This window comes from Drosophila subpulchrella, unplaced genomic scaffold, assembly GCF_014743375.2.
Source record: "Drosophila subpulchrella strain 33 F10 #4 breed RU33 unplaced genomic scaffold, RU_Dsub_v1.1 Primary Assembly Seq20, whole genome shotgun sequence".
In the NCBI taxonomy this organism is placed as follows: Eukaryota; Metazoa; Arthropoda; class Insecta; order Diptera; family Drosophilidae; genus Drosophila; species Drosophila subpulchrella.
The window spans coordinates 2,613,241-2,632,104 of NW_023665530.1; positions in this window are offsets into that span (position 1 = coordinate 2,613,241).

The window sequence follows — 18,864 nt, forward strand, 5'->3', positions numbered from 1 at the left end:
TCACTATATGCTTTTCCAGTTACGCATCCCGTGCTATAGGCAAGCTTGGTACGAGTCCCAACCAAGCCCATCGGCAGACGGAGCATTCTCGGATTACGAGAATTCTCTCCTCACCCGTCGTCCTTTGCCAACCAACGGGGACGGATGTATGAAGGAGATCGTCCGCGCGGCCCTGGACAAGGACAAGGGGTCCATCTGTGGACAATGGAGACGACAGTGGACCGATACCGAGAGGTAGAATCCGAAGAAGAGGGGGAAGAAGACCGAGAGTGGACTGCCACCTTCGCAGCAATCCCCGTTGGATATTGCGTCACCTAAGTCAGGCAGGTGACGATGGACACAACTCCACCGCCGGGACAAGATCCGATGTTCCGATTTGACTCCGCGAGCCGCATGAAGTGAGGGGGATACTAGTGGAAACGTCCAAGAGGCCCGACCAACCACACCTTCACCTCAGGAAGAAGACTACGTTACCGCCCGCGGCCGGCCGAAGTCTGGCGACAAGAGTGAGCGAAGCCGGTGCACTCTACAGAAGAGGAGCAAGAAGTGGTCGAAGGACCCGGAGACACCCGACGTCATCTGATACGTCGGTGGGAGTACCGCATTTTGAGCTCCATCTCATCTGAGGCGTAGGTACACTGAATCATCCGAGGTCAAGTGGGAAGTTTCCCGGGATAAGCAATTCCAAACTCTAAGCTTCAGAGCCACGACGATCGAACCCGAAGAAGACCAACCCGCCCAAGGGGTGGATACCCATGTCGAGGTCAGAGTAGAGGACGACGACGAGGACCTGAGCGGGATCGATCTTGCCCTAGGGTAGGAAAACATCGCAGGAGGCTAGAGAGAGCCGTCGCCGAGGCCCCTCAGCAAGTTCTAGTAAAGGCACCCTAGACCTGGAAGGTATACACGCCCGATCGTATGCTCCCGGAGGAGCTAGTGGACGAACTGTCAAAATTCGTGCCACGAGGACCACAAGGGACCGATTCACCAGGAAAAGCTGAGAGAGGGTGTATCGGGTGACACGGAATTTGGACGCCAGAGGGAAAACGACCCTGACCATAGTCCTCCATCCTCCTAAGTAAGGGGGTGAGACGGCGATCCCGACGTCGCCACAATTATTCTTGATTCCCACGGAGGGGAGATGGAAATAGACATTGCCAACCTTTTCAGTTTGTATTTTTATATGTTTAGTTATTAAACTTTGTAACTAGTATTAATATAAGAAGCCTAGGCGAAAAGAAAAAAAAGAAGAGAGAAAGAACTGAACTGTATTATTTGATCAGTAGAAGGGTGGGAACGATAGCAAGGAAGTTCTCCTCAAAAGAGCGCGAGTGAGAGTAGTAAGAGCAACGGCCCAAACGGAACGCAAAGTTTTCCTCAGCGGCCGCTTACAAAAGAAGGGAGCGAGAGAGCGGTGAAAAGCGAATTCGTCAAACGAGCGAAGCGTAACGTAAGGTTCACCTCAACGGCTGCCGACAAAATGAGAGCATAAGAGAGCGGTGAAAAGCGAATTCGTCAAACGAGTGAAGCGTAACATAAAGTTCACCTCAGAGGCCACCGAGCGAGCGCGGGAGAGCAACAAGAAGCTAACGCGGCGAAGCGAAGGATGTTGTTACGGCTAAACGGAGAAATGAGGGAGCGAGCGTGTCTAGAGGTTCTCCTCTGCGCCAGCACGGCCTGTAAGAATGGTGAGATCAGGAGAACAGAGGTAACGAGCCACAAGAAGCGAAGAATGGGGGGACTTCGAACCAGAGCACGGGAATTGAGCGGACGTGCGGGAGACGAGCGTAATAATTAAGCGAGACCACGCGGTTTTAGTCGGTCAGCGTAACAATACAGTCGGTCGTAGTTTTCACTGGTGCAGCTAAATAAAAAACGAGAACGCATCGTGAAATTATGTGAATGGATCTAAAAAAGCGAAAATGCCACTATTGAATAAAAGTACGGAAGTTAATTGTAATCTTGATCAATTGTGTAATTTACTTAGCCCCGCCCCGTCATAACTCAGGCCGTCGGGAACCCAGGGTTCGCCCGAGTTTTTACTGTATTCATTAACAAGGGTCAGGGTTCGCCCGAGTTTTTACTGTAGTCATTAACAAGACTCTGGGTTCGCCCGAGTTTTACCGAAGTCTTTATCAAGACTCAGCGTCCACCCGAGTTCTTACCGTCCACCCGGGTTTTATAGTAGATCTTCGCCTGACTTTAACCGTAGTTACTCGCCCGAGTGGCCGATAACAACATCCAGGGTTCGCCCGGGCTTACTGTGGTTATTCGCCCGAGTTCTATGGCAGCCAGGAATAAAACCCAGGGTCCGCCCGAGTTTTATCATAAGTCCTAAGCTCGGGAGTAGGTCCCGGCTTCGAGAACCACGCCTAAAACTCACCTACCTTTCGTGGGAGCCCTAGCCAGTCCTGAACATATCCTGGCTAAGAAAACATCCTCGCAACATGAAGTAAGTTTAAGTTATGAGTATACCTAACTTTTGTTTTTTGTAAATTGCTGTATGCATTTATCGTTGTAGTGAGTAACCACTGCACCAATGCCAACATTGTGCTACAGTGTACTTACACAAATATAAAGTCCGGGCCGTAAGACCCAATTGGCCAACCGAAATACGATCAGCCAAACGCTCCTCAGCATATTCCCATGGCCTGACCGCAGAAGCAGCCGATGTATGCATGTACAACTTCTCTCGCGCTCTGGCTATTACCAGCCTTATGTGTGAGCATAGACATTCCTATGTATATGACCGCTGCTGCCCTCTGTCGATATTTTGTAGGCAGCGCATCCGCGAGCTTCTATCTGAAGAAACACTCTCAATTCTGAATTCAAATAATAAAGAACATATTCTGACCAGCTGGACACCCAGAAAAACTGTGTTAATTTATTGTATGGACCTCAACCGAGAAAGCTATCGAAGGACTTACACAAGCTTTCTCCACATGGCGACCGTGACAATGGTCCTGGAATATAAGCAGCCACAACTCTGGATTCCAAAGAAGCAAGGACGGCGGCGACAAATAAAAATTTAAGTGAGTAGAGTAATGGGATGGGAAAAAAGCGATGGCTACTCTACACAAAAACGCCGGCACCAGCATGGTAGACGGCTCAAAAGATACAATCTGAGATCGACTTCTTGGTTTGAATTAAAAAAAAAAAGATTCCCAACGCATCTACTAACTCAAAACAAATAAATAACACATTAGAACAACAAATTAATTAACCGCCTACCAAAAATAAGCTGCCACTACTAAAAAAGAGATGTCCTAACGACTACAGAGAGCCCATGGAATCACCATTTTGCGAGTACACCTGTGCACCAAAAGAGGATCAGACACTGGAGAAATAGCAGCCTGTGCAGCTAGCACCGGCCTAGTTTAGCGCAATCAAGCTAGACCCGGAGTAGTGATCCGACAGCGCTACTGAGAGCGCCTAGTAAATACGAAATATTTTTTTATTATTATTAATGCACTGCGGTGCATAACACTTAATATAATATACAAATTATTAAATTGAGCGGAGCGTTTTCTGCAGTAGACAGTAAAATGTAAATAAAATCAAAACAAATTTCACAAGACGTGCTTTTAAAAAAAAATTAAATGAACCAAAAAAATTTCAACGAATGAGGAGTATAAGTATAAGTAAATCCGAAAGCATTAAAGATACATATGACACAACCAAATCGGGGCTAATAGACTTCAAAACGGTGGTCTCCACTGCCAATGTTATCAATAAAAACAGGGAAGAACGCTATAGTCGAGTACCTCGACTATCAGATACCCGTTACTCAGCTAAAGGGACCAAAGGAAAATGGAGATATGCAAGCAGCAAAGCGAGATTGAAATGCGCCACCTACCGGCGGTAGGAATCTAAATCTGAAATCCCAATTCTCTATCTTTGATATTTTCCGAGAAATCTGCGTTCATATTTACGATTTTTTGAAGTTTGTGGGCGGTTTGTGGGCGTTCAAGTGAGCGTGGCAAACTTTTTTTGGGTCTATCGATAGGTATTGATGAGAACAATACATTTCAGCTAAAATTTTTATTCTAACATAAAAACTGTAGGAGCCACAGTTTTGGGCGGTTTGTGGGCGTTAGAGTGGGTGTGGCACTCTGCTGAAACAAACTTGCGCTGCGTAAGAAGCTCAGGAATCTGCACGCCTAATCTCAATAGCCTAGCTCTTATAGTTTCCGAGATCTCAGCGTTCATCCGGACGGACAGACAGACGGACAGACGGACATGGCTAGATCGATTCGGCTAGTGATCCTGATCAAGACTATATATACTTTATGGGGTCCGAAACGCTTCCTTCTGCCTGTTACATACTTTCCAACGAATCTAGTATACCCTTTTACTCTACGAGTAACGGGTATAATTATGTACACATATATTCTCTTTAGGGTATACAAGTTACACAATAAATGCATAACAAAAAGGGCCTTCAGTCGAGAAAACGATCTGGACAAGATCTAAAATTATTAAACGATTATCATTAAAATATATTAAACAATAAAAAATATATATATATATATATACCAAAACAATTTAAAATTAAAATATAAGTTGTATAAAAAAAATTTAAAACACAGTTAAATGAAATTAAAGTCTTTAACAATGAATACAAACGAATGTATACAAATAACATTCGAAACAGAACCGCAATTCGAGAATAGGGTTCTTTCCATAATTGGATTTAGACCAGAGCCCATGTTAATTAATGATTTTGAAAATGAACATATAAAGAGGATTGGGTTAAACCATTCTCCACTTACTCACTGTAGCTGTACAGTGTAAGTCATTTAGAACATTCCGCAAGTAAATTGATATATTTAAAAAAAAAACTGTTTCCGCCTTACTTTCAATGTTCCTGTTAGACTAATGCGAAACTACTATCCTATCAACTTGCCACGATGTTCATCTAATTTTAGACACCATGAGCCCTTTCGCTTTCTTTGTAATAATTATAACAACCTATATCATTTAACTTGTTCCTCAACTTCTATCCCTGTATTAAAAACTAAAACCTTAGCTAATTTGCTTTAGACTTGTTGATCTATGTTTTGTCCTGTCTTTGTTTGTTCTATGTACCTTCCTCGCGAACCGTATTTGCCCGAAATAAAAATGGGCCCGCACGTAACAAGCACGTGCTTGGTGTCGTTTGGGCCACTTGTTTGTACTGCTCTTAGTGCATCAACGTTCAACAGATATATATGGACCTTCTGACACTTATATACCCAAATGAGGAAGGACAAAGAAGGCAATACTCAATTATATATGTTGATTTATTATTTAAAAACTGCCATCAGTTACATTGCCATCAGTCTCTTCCGACAAAGTAGATTAAGATGCCAGGGCATGGTTGATATTAAAGCGTTTATTCAACATGATTCTGAAACGGCTTTTCCTGTTTCGGCGAAGCTCTCCTTCTTTATTAACATTTTTTTTAGGCTAACATAATCTTTGTGAAGCCGCGATATGGATTTAATAACATGATGTCGAGGCCGGACTGGAATACCCCTTTGACTCCAAATGGTAACTAGCATTTGTGTTACATCTTTGGCGATTTGTAACAAAGTTTTTCCGGAAAATCTAGTCCTGTCGAGGACACTAGATAATACGGATCTCTTAGATGGTAAATCCGTTGTGTCAAATTCGGATCTTAGATGTGCAACCAAAAACATTTCAAAACGGTCCATTTCTTACTACTTGTAATATTTACTGAACTTAGAGTGTTGACAAAGTTGGGGGTGGGAAATGGATTTTTTCGAGAAATGTTCTGGCTGAAACACATGTCGTATGAATAATTTTAAGGCAAACTTTGAGGACGATTCGCAAGGTCTAAGTCTCAACAAACATTTTTTTTATTTTTGATTACATTTTTAATCTTAATCTACCATGTAAAATGGTGAAAACTCGTTTTCATTTTTTGGACCACCCTACTGTACACAAAAAGGAATAGTACTGTTTACTCTAAGAAATTGAAAAGTATTTTCAGAAATAGATATAAATTCACTGCTAGGTAATATTATTGTACAAATAATATTAAAACATATAATAACATTAAAATAAAAAAGAACTAGCTATCCAAATTCGTGAAATAAAAAAAACATTTGATAAATCTTATAAATGCATAACTTAAAACAGGGTTGTACAAAACGAGTCAATAAATTTACATGCCAAAATTCTTGTCGAGTCTTTTAATAAGGCCAGAATATTAGCGCATATATGTAGGAAAATAATAAATAAAATGAATTGATCAAAATTACCAAAATTATTGATCAAGTTACGTTCAAATTTAATAGCTGTCAAAGATAAGTATCATTAAAATATATCAATACCGACAATTTTAAATACCCCTTTGGCAATAAATCCTAGGGAATAGCATAAATCAACAAAACAGGCAGAAACAGATTTACCGGAGGATGAAGACTCCGAATCAAGCGAATGAATTGATATAAAAGAAAAAGATCTACACAATCTGAAAATTTCTGCGATAATAACATTACCGGAACAAGAAAGGGAAGAATTAGAATCAGATACAAGTGTAAAAGACACAAAAGAAAACATAATGGCAAACTCAGCTGTCCAAAGGGCATACATATAAGGCCTTTCGAGTGTCATTTCAGAATTTAATGGACAAAAGATTCATCTTCAAAGATTCGTAACGTTTTTGAACTTAACAAAAGGCACATTCAAAGAGCTATTTGATGGGGTTATAAAATAAAATAAAGAGGATCTACACTAAACAAGGTACAAAATGAATCTACAATTAATGCAATTATAAAAAATTGCAAGATATTATAGTTAGACAGCGTAAATTCAGTATTATACGCCCAAAATATCTTATAACGTAATGATCGGGGATATTATAATATTAATAATTATAACATCAAAAACGGCCAGAATTTTAATTACAATTACATGGGAAACTATACAGGAAGTTATAGAGAAAACAACCATCATAACAACCATCAACAACAATGTAGGGTAGCCCAAAACGCCCCGGGAAACTGTCAACAACCTTTAGGTACACAGCCGTAGAAAATATTAAAATTCACACTATCAATCTCAGCCAAAGCACATTCGTCACTTTTATACATGTAGCAACGAGAAAGGAATTATTCTTTTTAATAGACACAGGTGCGGAAATATCCATATTGAAGGAACTTTGAACTTTGAACTTTGGCATCCACTTAAAGGTAATTTAAATGCCGTTTGAATGATACAATACATTTCTTAGTCCATTCAGTACTTATTAAAAAGGACGAGTTTGTGTAAACAGCTACAAAATCTACAAACTCAAAGTGGCACCGTGGGGAAATATCTTTAAAAAAGTTTCAATTAATAATTTCAAGAATATGGGAAATAAAATATTGAAATCATGGAGAGTAGCGCTACACAACCCGGTGACCGTAATCAAAAATTATATAGAAAAAGAAGCTATAATGTCTACACACCACGACGAACCATAACAAAGAGGTTATACAGCCATTACAAAAACCTTGGACAAGGTCCAGAGACAATATTATTTGAAAACAAAGAAGAACGCTATAGTCGACTACCTCGACTATCAGATACCCGTTAGTCAGCTAAAGGGACCAAAGGGAAATGGAGATATGTAAGCAGCAAAGCGAGATTGAAATGCGCCACCTATCGGCGGTAGACAGATTTAAGCGTTATGGGCGTTAGAGTGGGCGTGGGAAAATTTTTTTTTGGTCAATCGATAGGTATTGACGAGACCAATACAGTTCAGTTTAAGTTTTGTATTTAGCATGAAAATTGTGGGCGCCACAGGCTTGGGCGGTTTGTGAGCGTTAGAGTGGGCGTGGCATATTTGCGTAGCAAACTTGCGCTGCGCACAAGGCTACGGAATCTAAATCTGAGATCCCAATTCTCTATCATTGATAGTTTCCGAGATATCCACGTTCATACTTACGATTTTTTTAAGTTTGTGGGCGGTTTGTGGGCGTAAAAGTGGGCGTGGCAAACTTTTTTTTTATCAATCGATAGGTATTGATGAGAACAATACATTTCAGTTAAAATTTTTATTCTAGCATCAAAACTGTAGGAGCCACAGTTTGTGGGCGTTAGAGTGGGCGTGGCACTCTACTGAAACAAACTTGCGCTGCGTAAGAAGCTCAGGAATCTGCACGCCAAATCTCAATAGCCTAGCTCTCATAGTTTCCGAGATCTCAGCGTTCATCCGGACAGACGGACAGACGGACATGGCTAGATCGACTCGGCTAGTGATCCTGATCAAGAATATATATACTTTATGGGGTCGGAAACGCTTCCTTTTGCCTGTTACATACTTTCCGACGAATCTAGTATACCCTTTTACTCTTCGAGTAACGGGTATAAATATGTCCAAGGACATAAAAGAGTACATAAGAAAATGTCCCAAATACCAAAAGTCTAAAACGACTAAGCATACCAAGACCCCATTAACAATTACTGAAGCCCCACAAAGGGCTTTCGATAGGGTAAATGTGGATACAATAGGTCCACTACCTAGATCAGAAGCAGGAAACGAATATGCAATTACATTAATCTGCGACTTAACAAAATATCTTGTTACAATACCTATACCAGACAAAAATGCAAAATCTTTTGCCAAAGCTATATTAGAAAATTTAATTCGGAAGTACGGTCCAATGAAGAAGTTCATTACGGACGTGGGAACAGAATATAAAAATTTAATAATAGGAACCGTAGAAAGAAGTTATAGAACATTCAATGAATTCATCCGGTCTTATATATCATACTTCACTTACTGTTTTAACACTACACTCTCTATGGCACATGATTATTGTCCATATGAGCTGGTATTTGGTAGAACAGCAAACTTGCCAATACAATTTAATAGCGTAGATAATATAGATCCGCTATATAACTTAGATGATTATGCTAAAGAATCTAAGTTTATACTAGAGCAAGCACATAAAAGAGCTAGACTAATGCTAGATAATAACAAAATAAAACCAAAAATTATATACGATAAAAATAGGAAAGATTTTGATTGAACAAGAAAGGAAGTTTACTTCGGCAAGCCGAAGTTTGTACACCCTTTCAGCAAAAATTATTAAATTTAAAAATAAAAAAATGATAGTCCTAATAGTATAAGATAATATGTTAAAAAACACCGAAGCTATAATATGTTTCATATTATTTTCCCTCCAATTTCGATCAAAATAAATTCGAAACTCAGAACTATTTAAAAAATGTTATTTCCAAGCGTAGGAGGTTATATGTCAAAAGACACCGAAGATATAATTTGTTTCATATTATTTTCCCACCAATTTTACGATCGTTCCTATGGCAGCTATATGATAAAGTCGTCCAATTTTAATAAAATTTAATTAGAAATTCAAAACTTATTAAAAAAATGTTATTTCCAAGCTTAGGAGGTTATATGTTAAAAAACAGCAAAGATATAATTGTTTCCGATTATTCCTATGGGAGCTATAAGATATAGTTGGGTAAGTTTCAGGCCGATAGCTTTAAAACTGAGAGACTAGTTTGCGTAGAAACGGACAGACTGACATGGCTAGATCGACTCGTATAGTCATGCTGATCAAGAATATATATACTCTATGGGGTCGGAAACGTCTCCTTCACTGCGTTGCAAACTTTTCACTGAAATCAATACACCCTCTGCAAGGGTATAAAAATAGAAGACCAGGTTTTATTAAAAAGTGAAACTGGTCATAAAAGTTAGACTTTAAATATACTGGTCCGTATACAGTAATGGAAATAGAAGCAAGAGGAGCAAGATAATATAACAATCTTGAGTAGTAAACTTAAAAATTTTTATTTCATAATCAGTTTATGAGTAATTTTTTACTTCAAATTCAATTTATTCTAAAAAAAAATTTCTTTCATAATCACTTCATCTTTCTTAAAAATATTTCAAGTATGGCCATACATAAAATAAAAAACATAATAATAAAAAAAACTATATTACAAAAAAAAATTATTATACAATAAAGATACTTTGAAAATAAGTTCTTATAATAAAGTTATTTTTCTAGTATGTTCACATATCGAATGCACACTGTACTTAGTGTAATGCATTAATATTATTGCTCGTAACCAAGGTTCGATCTAGCCAGGTTGCGTCGCACGGGCCAACAACACATCAGCGAACAAGAACATATGATCAACGCAACTTATACGGAACAGCGACCAGGCGCACAGTAGCAGCACAATATAGTGCCGACGCTGCAAGTGTGGCAGAATTGACCAAGACTCAGCAGAACAGCCCAACAGGTAGCATTGCTGCTGACATTGCATCCTAGATGACCAGCCAACGAAGCCAAGGCCAAACTAGGTCAACGCAAGTACCGAGCAGCACCAACGCAGATGCCTGACATTGCAGATAATGTAGACACCCAGATCCGGGTTAGAATAGTATTTAAGCCCTGATCAACAACCCAATAAAGATAGTTACGAATCTAAACATTCACCAGACTTATCACTGTCACCTCCAAGTGACTCTCGTCAACTCACCCTAGAACAGATCGTCGATCGCCTGTGGTCCGGCACCGTGCTCCTTTAGTTACCTGTGTCGCGACGCGATCTTCCTGTTCTACCTAGCGTCCCTGTGATAGCGACAAGTGTTCAGTACCCCCCTTGTGCCGCGAGTGACCCGTACCTTGCCCAACTAAACCCGGAATGAACATTGGTGACAGCGTCACAGGAACTTAGCTTAATCCAGCTTCACAGGATGCACTTCGTCATCCAGCGCCACATTATCGTCAGCTTAATCCAGCTTCACAGGATTCGCTTCTTCTTCCAGCGTCACAGGAACTCAACTTAATCCAGCTTCACAGGACTCACAGCTTCATCCAGCTTCACAGGATACGCTTCTTTTTCCAGCGTCACAGGAACGTCAGCTTCATCCAGCTTCACAGGATACTCAGCTTCATCAAGCGTCACAAGATTCTTTGTTTCCAAGACAAATCATGCCGACTGGAAGCGGACTTCCGAAGGCCCCCAGACGAACTTCGGTCAACTTCAAGATCACAACAGGAGATGAAGTCAAAGGAGACTCCGCAATTGACAGGGTGATCCGACAGTTGCAGAGAAGATGCAACGAATTGGAATCATCATTAACATTAGCCTCGAACGCCCAAGCCGTCACCCCAGCCCTACAAAGGCACCTGGATATCCATTGGGCGTTTCTAAGGCAAGCCCACAACGAATTGGATAGCACACCTGGGGACGTAGCTCTGGCAGAAGCAGAGCTAGCCCAATTCCACACATTATACGAGGAATACGAAATGAACCTGCTTCGAGAAAACGACGCGCCAATGAGCCTAAGCTTGGCACTTCCGCCAATTAGCATTCCGGAGTTCAACGGCGAGTATTTAGACTGGCCACGGTTCCATGATCTCTTTGTGGAATTGGTACATATTAAACCATATTTGGCCAGTCAAAAACTACATATTCTACAGAGTTCGCTTCGTGGTGAAGCGAGGAACGTCTTGACAGACACAGCCTTCTCACAGGGCGGCTATGACGACACCTGGTTGCGATTGAAGGCCAGGTACCAGAACGGCAAAATACAAGTATTCGCCGCCATAGCAAAAATCATTGACCATAACGGCTCCTCGCGCCAACTAAGGGCCTTACATGACACTATCAAAAACTCAATGAGTACCCTTAAAAACCTCGATGTCAGCACGAAATCTTGAAATCCAATCCTGTGTTTTATTATCAGAAGAAAACTAGACCAGCTGTCCCTAGCTGCTCTGGAAATTTCAGCGGATGCACTAACGGAAACTCCAACATTAAGGAGTGTACTGACGTTTATTGAGCGGCGCGCTTGCATGCTGAGACGATAAGCGCTCAACCTACAGCAACACTCCGCCATCAGTCAGTTCACAACGAAGAGAGCTGTAAGATTTGTCACCTAGGACCACATCATCTTAGAGCATGTAGCCGCTTCCAGGAAATGGACCCCAAAACGCGGCCCCAAGCCATTATTCAAGTAGGAGCATGCGCAAGTTGTTTGTCAACAGCTCATAAGATTGAAAACTGTGGACCACCAGGCCCTTGTCGAGGCTGCCAGCAACGGCAGCATTCACTGTTACACCTAGTACCGACTAGCAATCTAGTGGCCGGAGCAGCAACCATTGCAGGCTACGACCACTTAGGAGGATATACGCTGCTCGCGACCGCCAAGGTTTTATTACAAGGGCCAAACGGCCAACTACAAACATGTCGCGCTGTAATAGATGGTGGATCACAGGTGAATCTTATCTCAAGGAGGATGGCAGATCTGCTATCTCTTAAGGAAATGTCACCGATTGGAATATCTGGAATCGGAGGAAAAATATCAACAGTAATCAGATCAGCACTAATGCTCTCATCAGTTACATCAGGGTTTGAACACTAATAGAGGTATTTATTATTCCCACAGTCATTACAGACCAACCGTCAGTACCGATTGATACCGATCTTAATATTCCCGAGGGACTGCCGTTAGCAGATCGTGATTTTCGGCAACTTGGACCCATTGACCTAACTTTAGGGATTGAGGTATATTTTCGTGTAATAACCGGTGAACTTCGTGAACTAGGACCCTTATAAACCTTTGGCACAAAGCACAAGTCTTGGTTATGTAATCACAGGTTATCTCAATAAAGAAACCTTATCTGATACGGAAATCAACCCTATAATGGTAGAAGACAGAGATGATCTTGCAGGACCGAACGCTGCTTATGAGCAAACGAAAGATAAAAATCCGGTGAATAATAATCAATTTGATATAGAAGAAAGCAAACGGCAAGTTGAGATTTCACTCGATGAAGATGGGATTCATTCAACGAACGTAGCATTGATGGATCATAAAATAAAATAGTCTGAAGATATATGTAGCCAATTAAAAACTAGCGACACTGACTCGTCCGATCGAGAATCAACCGATACATATAATGGTTCATTGCAGCTGACTGAACTTTATACTGCAAGAGAAAAACCAATTAATATAGAACCGACTTCTCATCAATTTAAAACCTACAAGAAGTCTGACTTTTGTTCAACATTTCTAAACTTAACCAAGAAATATCTTAGTTTTGTTTCAGAAGGTCAACATACCATAGACGTGCCAAATGATCAAGTTCTACGAGGGCACAATTTCAGTCCCCACGGTAATGTCAATTTTATCGCAAAGGGGAGTGTTAAGCAGCATCAAGAAGATGTGAAGGACCTGAATCGCAAACAGGAACCGCCGCAGTTGAAGGAAGGATCCTCCTCGGTCAATGATTTGTTAGGTGCTTTCTATACAATTCGGCCAAGGGCTGACCGACACGCCTTAATTGAGGGTACCCCTCAATGGGGGGGAGAATGTTCGTAACCAAGGTTACTTGGTTCGATCTAGCCAGGTTGCGTTGCACGGGTCAACAACACATCAGCGAACAATAACATATGATCAACGCAACTTATACGGAACAGCGACCAGGCGCACAGTAGCAGCACAATATAGTGCCGACGCTGCAAGTGTGGCACAATTGACCAAGACTCAGCAGAACAGCCCAACAGGAAGCATTGCTGCTGACATTGCATCCTAGATGAACAGCCAACGAAACCAAGGTCAAACTAGGTCAACGCAAGGACCGGGCAGCACCAACGCAGATGCCTGACATTGCAGATAATGTAGACACCCAGTTCCGGGTTAGAATAGTATTTAAGCCCTGATCAACAACCCAATAAAGATAGTTACGAATCTAAACATCCACCAGACTTATCACTGTCACCTCCAAGTGACTCTCGTCAACTCACAGATCGTCGATCGCCTGTGGTCCGGCACCGTGCTCCTTTAGTTACTTGTGTCGCGACGCGATCTTCCTGTTCTACCTAGCGTCCCCGTGACAGCGACAAGTGTTCAGTACCCCTCTTGTCCCGCGAGTGACCCGTACCTTGCCCAGCTAAACTAGGCAAGAAAAGTTATTACAAACACATTGAAGCACTTGGCCACAATATGTATGTACAAATCCAAGTCCCAAACAGTTCTTCAAGTGCGCGGTAATGTGATCGCCGTTGAGTGCTGAGTCTGCATATTCGACATGCGCGACTGCTCTGTCGTTGGAATTTGTGGAGAGTTAATCAATTCCTCACCTTCCCCTTACTTCGGGAATGCGCGTCCATCCGCCATCCATGCGCCTGCCGCCCAAAATGCGGGCTTCCTTCGATCCCCTCGGGCCATTCGTGCTTCGCGATCTCTCGCCTCTGCTGGCCTTCCGGCGCCGACATCATCCGCGTTAACTTCGGGCGAGCCAACACCTCGGACACTTCGGGCGCGGAGTGCTACCGTTTGAGCTGGAAACGGCCACTGTCCACGGCTTCGGCCACACCCAGGGCCCCCTTCCCAGTGGCTCGTCCGGTCCCGGTGCTGCCGTCGTGCCGTCCGTTGCTGCTGGTGCTAATGTCGTCGGACCGGTGCTCGGTGTCAGTGGGGCCCATGGGTCCGGTCTGCCGCGGGTCCTCGGGTCTAGTGGGCTCATCCGTGGCACTCCCTCCTCCCAGATTCGAGGCTCCTCCGCCGCCGCCGTATCCCCCGGGTCCCTCCGGCCACGTCCAGACGACCGTCTGCTGCCGCCACCTCACCCCTTCTGCCACAAACGTCCGGGTGCTGTGGCTTAAATGGGCCGCCGGGATGTCCGTGCGGATGTGGTGTCCCACCGGGTCCTCTTGCTGTGGCTGCAGCGGATCAGGTTGCTCGGACTTGCTCGGGTGGTTGTGGCTGGCGCTGCTCGTGTGTTTGCTGCTGTCGTTGCTCGTGTGGAGCCGCTGTGGTTGCTCCTGTGGTTTCTCCGGGGGTGTCAGCTCGAACCTTGGCATGGGTGACCCCTCCTACCGCGGCGTGGGCTGGACTTCAGGCAGCCACTGCGGAGGTGAGGCCGCCCGATCTTCCGCCTCTTTTGGTGGCGGGGTCCATTGTTCTCCCACCGCTGCTGCTCCTCCTCCTCGCCCCACCGCAACAGGGCCTGCCACTCCGGTGCCTCCGCCGTTTCCTTCAACCGCAGCTCCTCGCTCCGCCGTCGCGCCTCGCACTTCCGAGCTTCTCTCCTTGTCACTCGAGTACTCATGTTGATAGACGGGTTTTTTTGAATGTTCATTTGATGCAAGGCTCCCTTCACGACACCTCGGTTCCGAGCCTTCCTCTTTGCTCGATACCGATATTTCCTTCGGCCTCTCCTTCTTCCTATCCAGACACTACGGTACAGTTCCTTGATCTGTGCCGTCTTCCCCCTTCCTTCGGCAGACTGGTGATGCGTGTTTTCTGATCAGTCCCAATCGAGTCTTTGGACGCTTTGGTTTGCTCCCCTCCAAACTCTTGTCTTTCTCAGGTTGTACCTGACGTGATTCCTTGTACCTTTGTAGTTACCTTGTGGTATCCTTGGAAATTCCTCAGAGTTACCTTGTATTGTCCTTGGAGTCATTTCGTAGTATCCTTGGAGAATCCTTGGAGTTATAATTGGAGTTATTTCGTATTATCCTTGGAGAGTCCTTGAAGTTATCCTTGGAGTTATTTTGAAGCATCCTTGGAGCTATTTCGTAGTATCCTTAGAGAATCCTTGGAGTTATCTTGTAGAGTCTTGGATAAGCCCTGAAGTCATCTTGTAGTGTCCTTGGATAATCCCTGGAGCTTCCCCTTCCCTTTGAGCGTCCTTGGAGTGTCCTTCGAGGATCCGTGGAGTGTCCTTGGAGTGTCCTTGGAGGATCCTTGGAGGGTCTTTGGAGAATCCGTGGAGGGCTCTCTTGCGGGGTGTACGGAGCTGTGAGCTGTTGCTTGGTGCATATTTCGGCCAGGAAATTCTTGAAGGTTCTGCTGGCAGACTGTACTCCGTTGTCCGTTGACTACTTTCGGGACCCCATACCTCGCGATTATGCGTTCTCTGAAAGCTTTATTTAGGGATCCGGCCGTCGCGCTTCGCAGTGGCACCAACTCAGACCACTTGGAGAATCGATCTATCAGTACCAACAGCATTTTGTAGCTTTGAACGCGGCAGGGGTCCGACGAAGTCCGCACATACTGTAGCCCACGGTTCCTCTGGCACCTGCGTCAGCATTTTCCCAGCCATTTGCATCTGATTCGGCTTGAATCTCATGCATGTCTCGCATCCTCGCACGTGGGCTCGGGCGTCTCTGTGCATTCCTGGCCAGTAATACCGGGCTGCCAGACGTGCTATTGTCTTTCGGCTTCCTACATGGCCAGCCGCCGGTGAGTCGTGGTTCTCCTTCAGCACCGCTTCCCGTAGAGCTTTCGGAACGCACATCTTCCATGTTGCGACATCTTCGCTGCCCGCTCTATGAGGTATATTCCTGTACAGGGTGTTACCCTCCATTACGTAATCCGGATACTTTTGCGGCTGGGTCCTTATCTTATCGCGCATTTCCAGAATCCAGCTGCATGCTGCAGAAGCTTCCGCCGCCGACGTCTCCTTGATCCCTCGAAGCGTTTCCGGTAGTGGCTGCCTTGACAAACCGTATGCCACCACGTTGAGTTGTCCTTTCCTGTACGCTATTTCGAAGTCGTACTGCTGCAACTCCAGGGCCCATCTAACGATCCTCCCTGAAGGGCTTTCTATGCTGTTGAGCCACTTCAGCGCCATGTGGTCGGTTACTACTTTAAAATGGTAACCTTCTAGATACGGCTTGAGCTTTCGGAACGCCCAGACGATTGCCAAGCACTCCTTCTCGGTCGTTGAGTAGTTCTTCTCAGCGCCGTTGAGCGTTCGGCTTGAGTAAGAGATTACCTTTTCGCCTCGTTCAGTTACCTGGGTCAAGATTGCCCCGATGCCGTAGTCGCTCGCGTCAGTTTGCCAGATGAATGGTTTGTCGAAATCCGGGCATGCCAGTACGGGGTTTGCGACGAGTCTTGCCTTCACCTCTTCGAACTCCGTCTGATGTTCCTGTGTCAACACCCACTTATTGCCCTTGCGTAGCAGATTGTTGAGAGGTTTGACTATTTTTGCAAAGTCAGGTACAAACCGGCGGTACCATGATGCTACGCCCAGGTACTGTCGGAGCTCTCTTACTGTCGATGGTGGTTCTAGTTCGGTGGTGGCTGCTACCTTTTCCGGATCCGTGCCTATTCCTTCGCTAGTCACTCGATGACCAAGATATAACAGCTCTTTCTTGAAAAATTGGCACTTCTCCGGGCTTAACCTCAGATTTGCCTCCTTTAGCCGTCGGAACACTACCTTTAGGTTGGCCTTGTGTTCTTCCAGCGAGCGCCCGATCACTACGATGTCGTCCTGGTAAGCAAATGCGTGCGGCGACATTTCGGGACCGATCACCCGGTCCAGCACCCGTTGAAAGGTCGCAGACGCCGAATGAAGTCCGAATGGCATTACTCTCCATTGGAATAAACCTTTCCCCGGCACTGTAAACGCCGTATACTGCCTGCTGTTTGCTTTCTGTGGGATTTGCCAGTACCCATCCTTTAGGTGATGTACCGTGCTTCCCTCAGTTGGTCGAGAATATAATTTATTCGGGGCACCGGGTAGGCATCCTTTATAAACTTGGCGTTGATTTGCCTAAAGTCGACGCACAGTCTCCATTTGCCCGTCTTTTTTTAACCATCACGATGGTAGCACTGTATGGGCTTGTTGAGTGTTCTATGTATCCCAATTGGAGAAGCTCGTCCACCTTCGCATTGATCTCCCCTTGAACTTTCGGATTCTTGGGATAGTATCGCTGCTTTATTGGTTTGTCGTCTTTCATCGTGATCTGATGCTCTGCCATGTTTGACGCTCCCTTCATGCTGCTGAAACTCGATAGCTCTGCCTCCAGGAATTTCGTCGTGTCGTCATCTTCGCTTGCCCGTTGTACGACTGCCACCGATAGCTTCTCCTCGAGCCATCCCTTGTGACGATTCCTGGCCGGTATTATCACTTCGTGTCCAGCGCACTTAACCTCGGTGCCGACTTGTGTTAGAAAGTTCCATCCCAACACCAATAAATCCACTACCCCTGGTAGTGTCAGCAGGCTCATGCTCAGTCTCTTGTTCCCGAACGCGATTTCCACCTCCAGCTGCTCATCGATTCCGCCACAACTTCCGTCTGCCAACCTAACTTGCCAACGTATCCTCGTAATCTTTCCGAGGGCAGCCAGGTCGTCCGCCAGCTCTTTGCTTATAAGGCTTGCTGTTGCCCCGGTGTCGATTGTGGCCTTGTATGTGCCCCCACCAATCTTCACCGCTGCGGACAACTGGTGCTCCTCCTCGATCAGCTTTCCCGTTAGTTTGGAGAGGTAGCATCTTGCGACCCCCGCTCGCCTCTCTGCGGCTGAGATCGCTGGGCATTTCCCGCCTGCTGGCAGCATTCGACGCTCCTGACGCCTACTCTCCCACACACCCAGCAGAACAACAGGCGTTGGTGCCGACATCCCCGCGCCCAGTGTGTGTCGTTTCACGAGGCCTTTGTGTTGTACTTGGTGGCCTCCAAACATTGTTTGCTGGCTGCATCTGTTGCTGTTGTGGTGGTGTCCATTGGCCTCCGCGTGGTGCCGCTGTTGCCTACTGCAGTGGGACTCGGGTAGGTGGCGACCATTGGTCGTTTCCCCGTGTCTCTTGGGTGCCTGTCTCTTCGCATCTTCTGCATGTTACCTGCGTTGGTGATGCCGACTTGGTCTTCGAGAATTTGTTTTCTTCCGCGAACGCTTCCCGCTCCTTTTCGAGTTCTTCATACTCATCTGCTAATATCATCAGCGGGTCCAGGTCCGACACTTTGTACGCCCTTAGGAAGATCCTTAGACTTGGGGTGCAGTTTTCCTTGATGATCCTTAGGGTATCTTTCGCGAATTAATTAAGCGGCCTCACCATCGTCTGCATCGACTCGCTGGAACCCTGCTTCC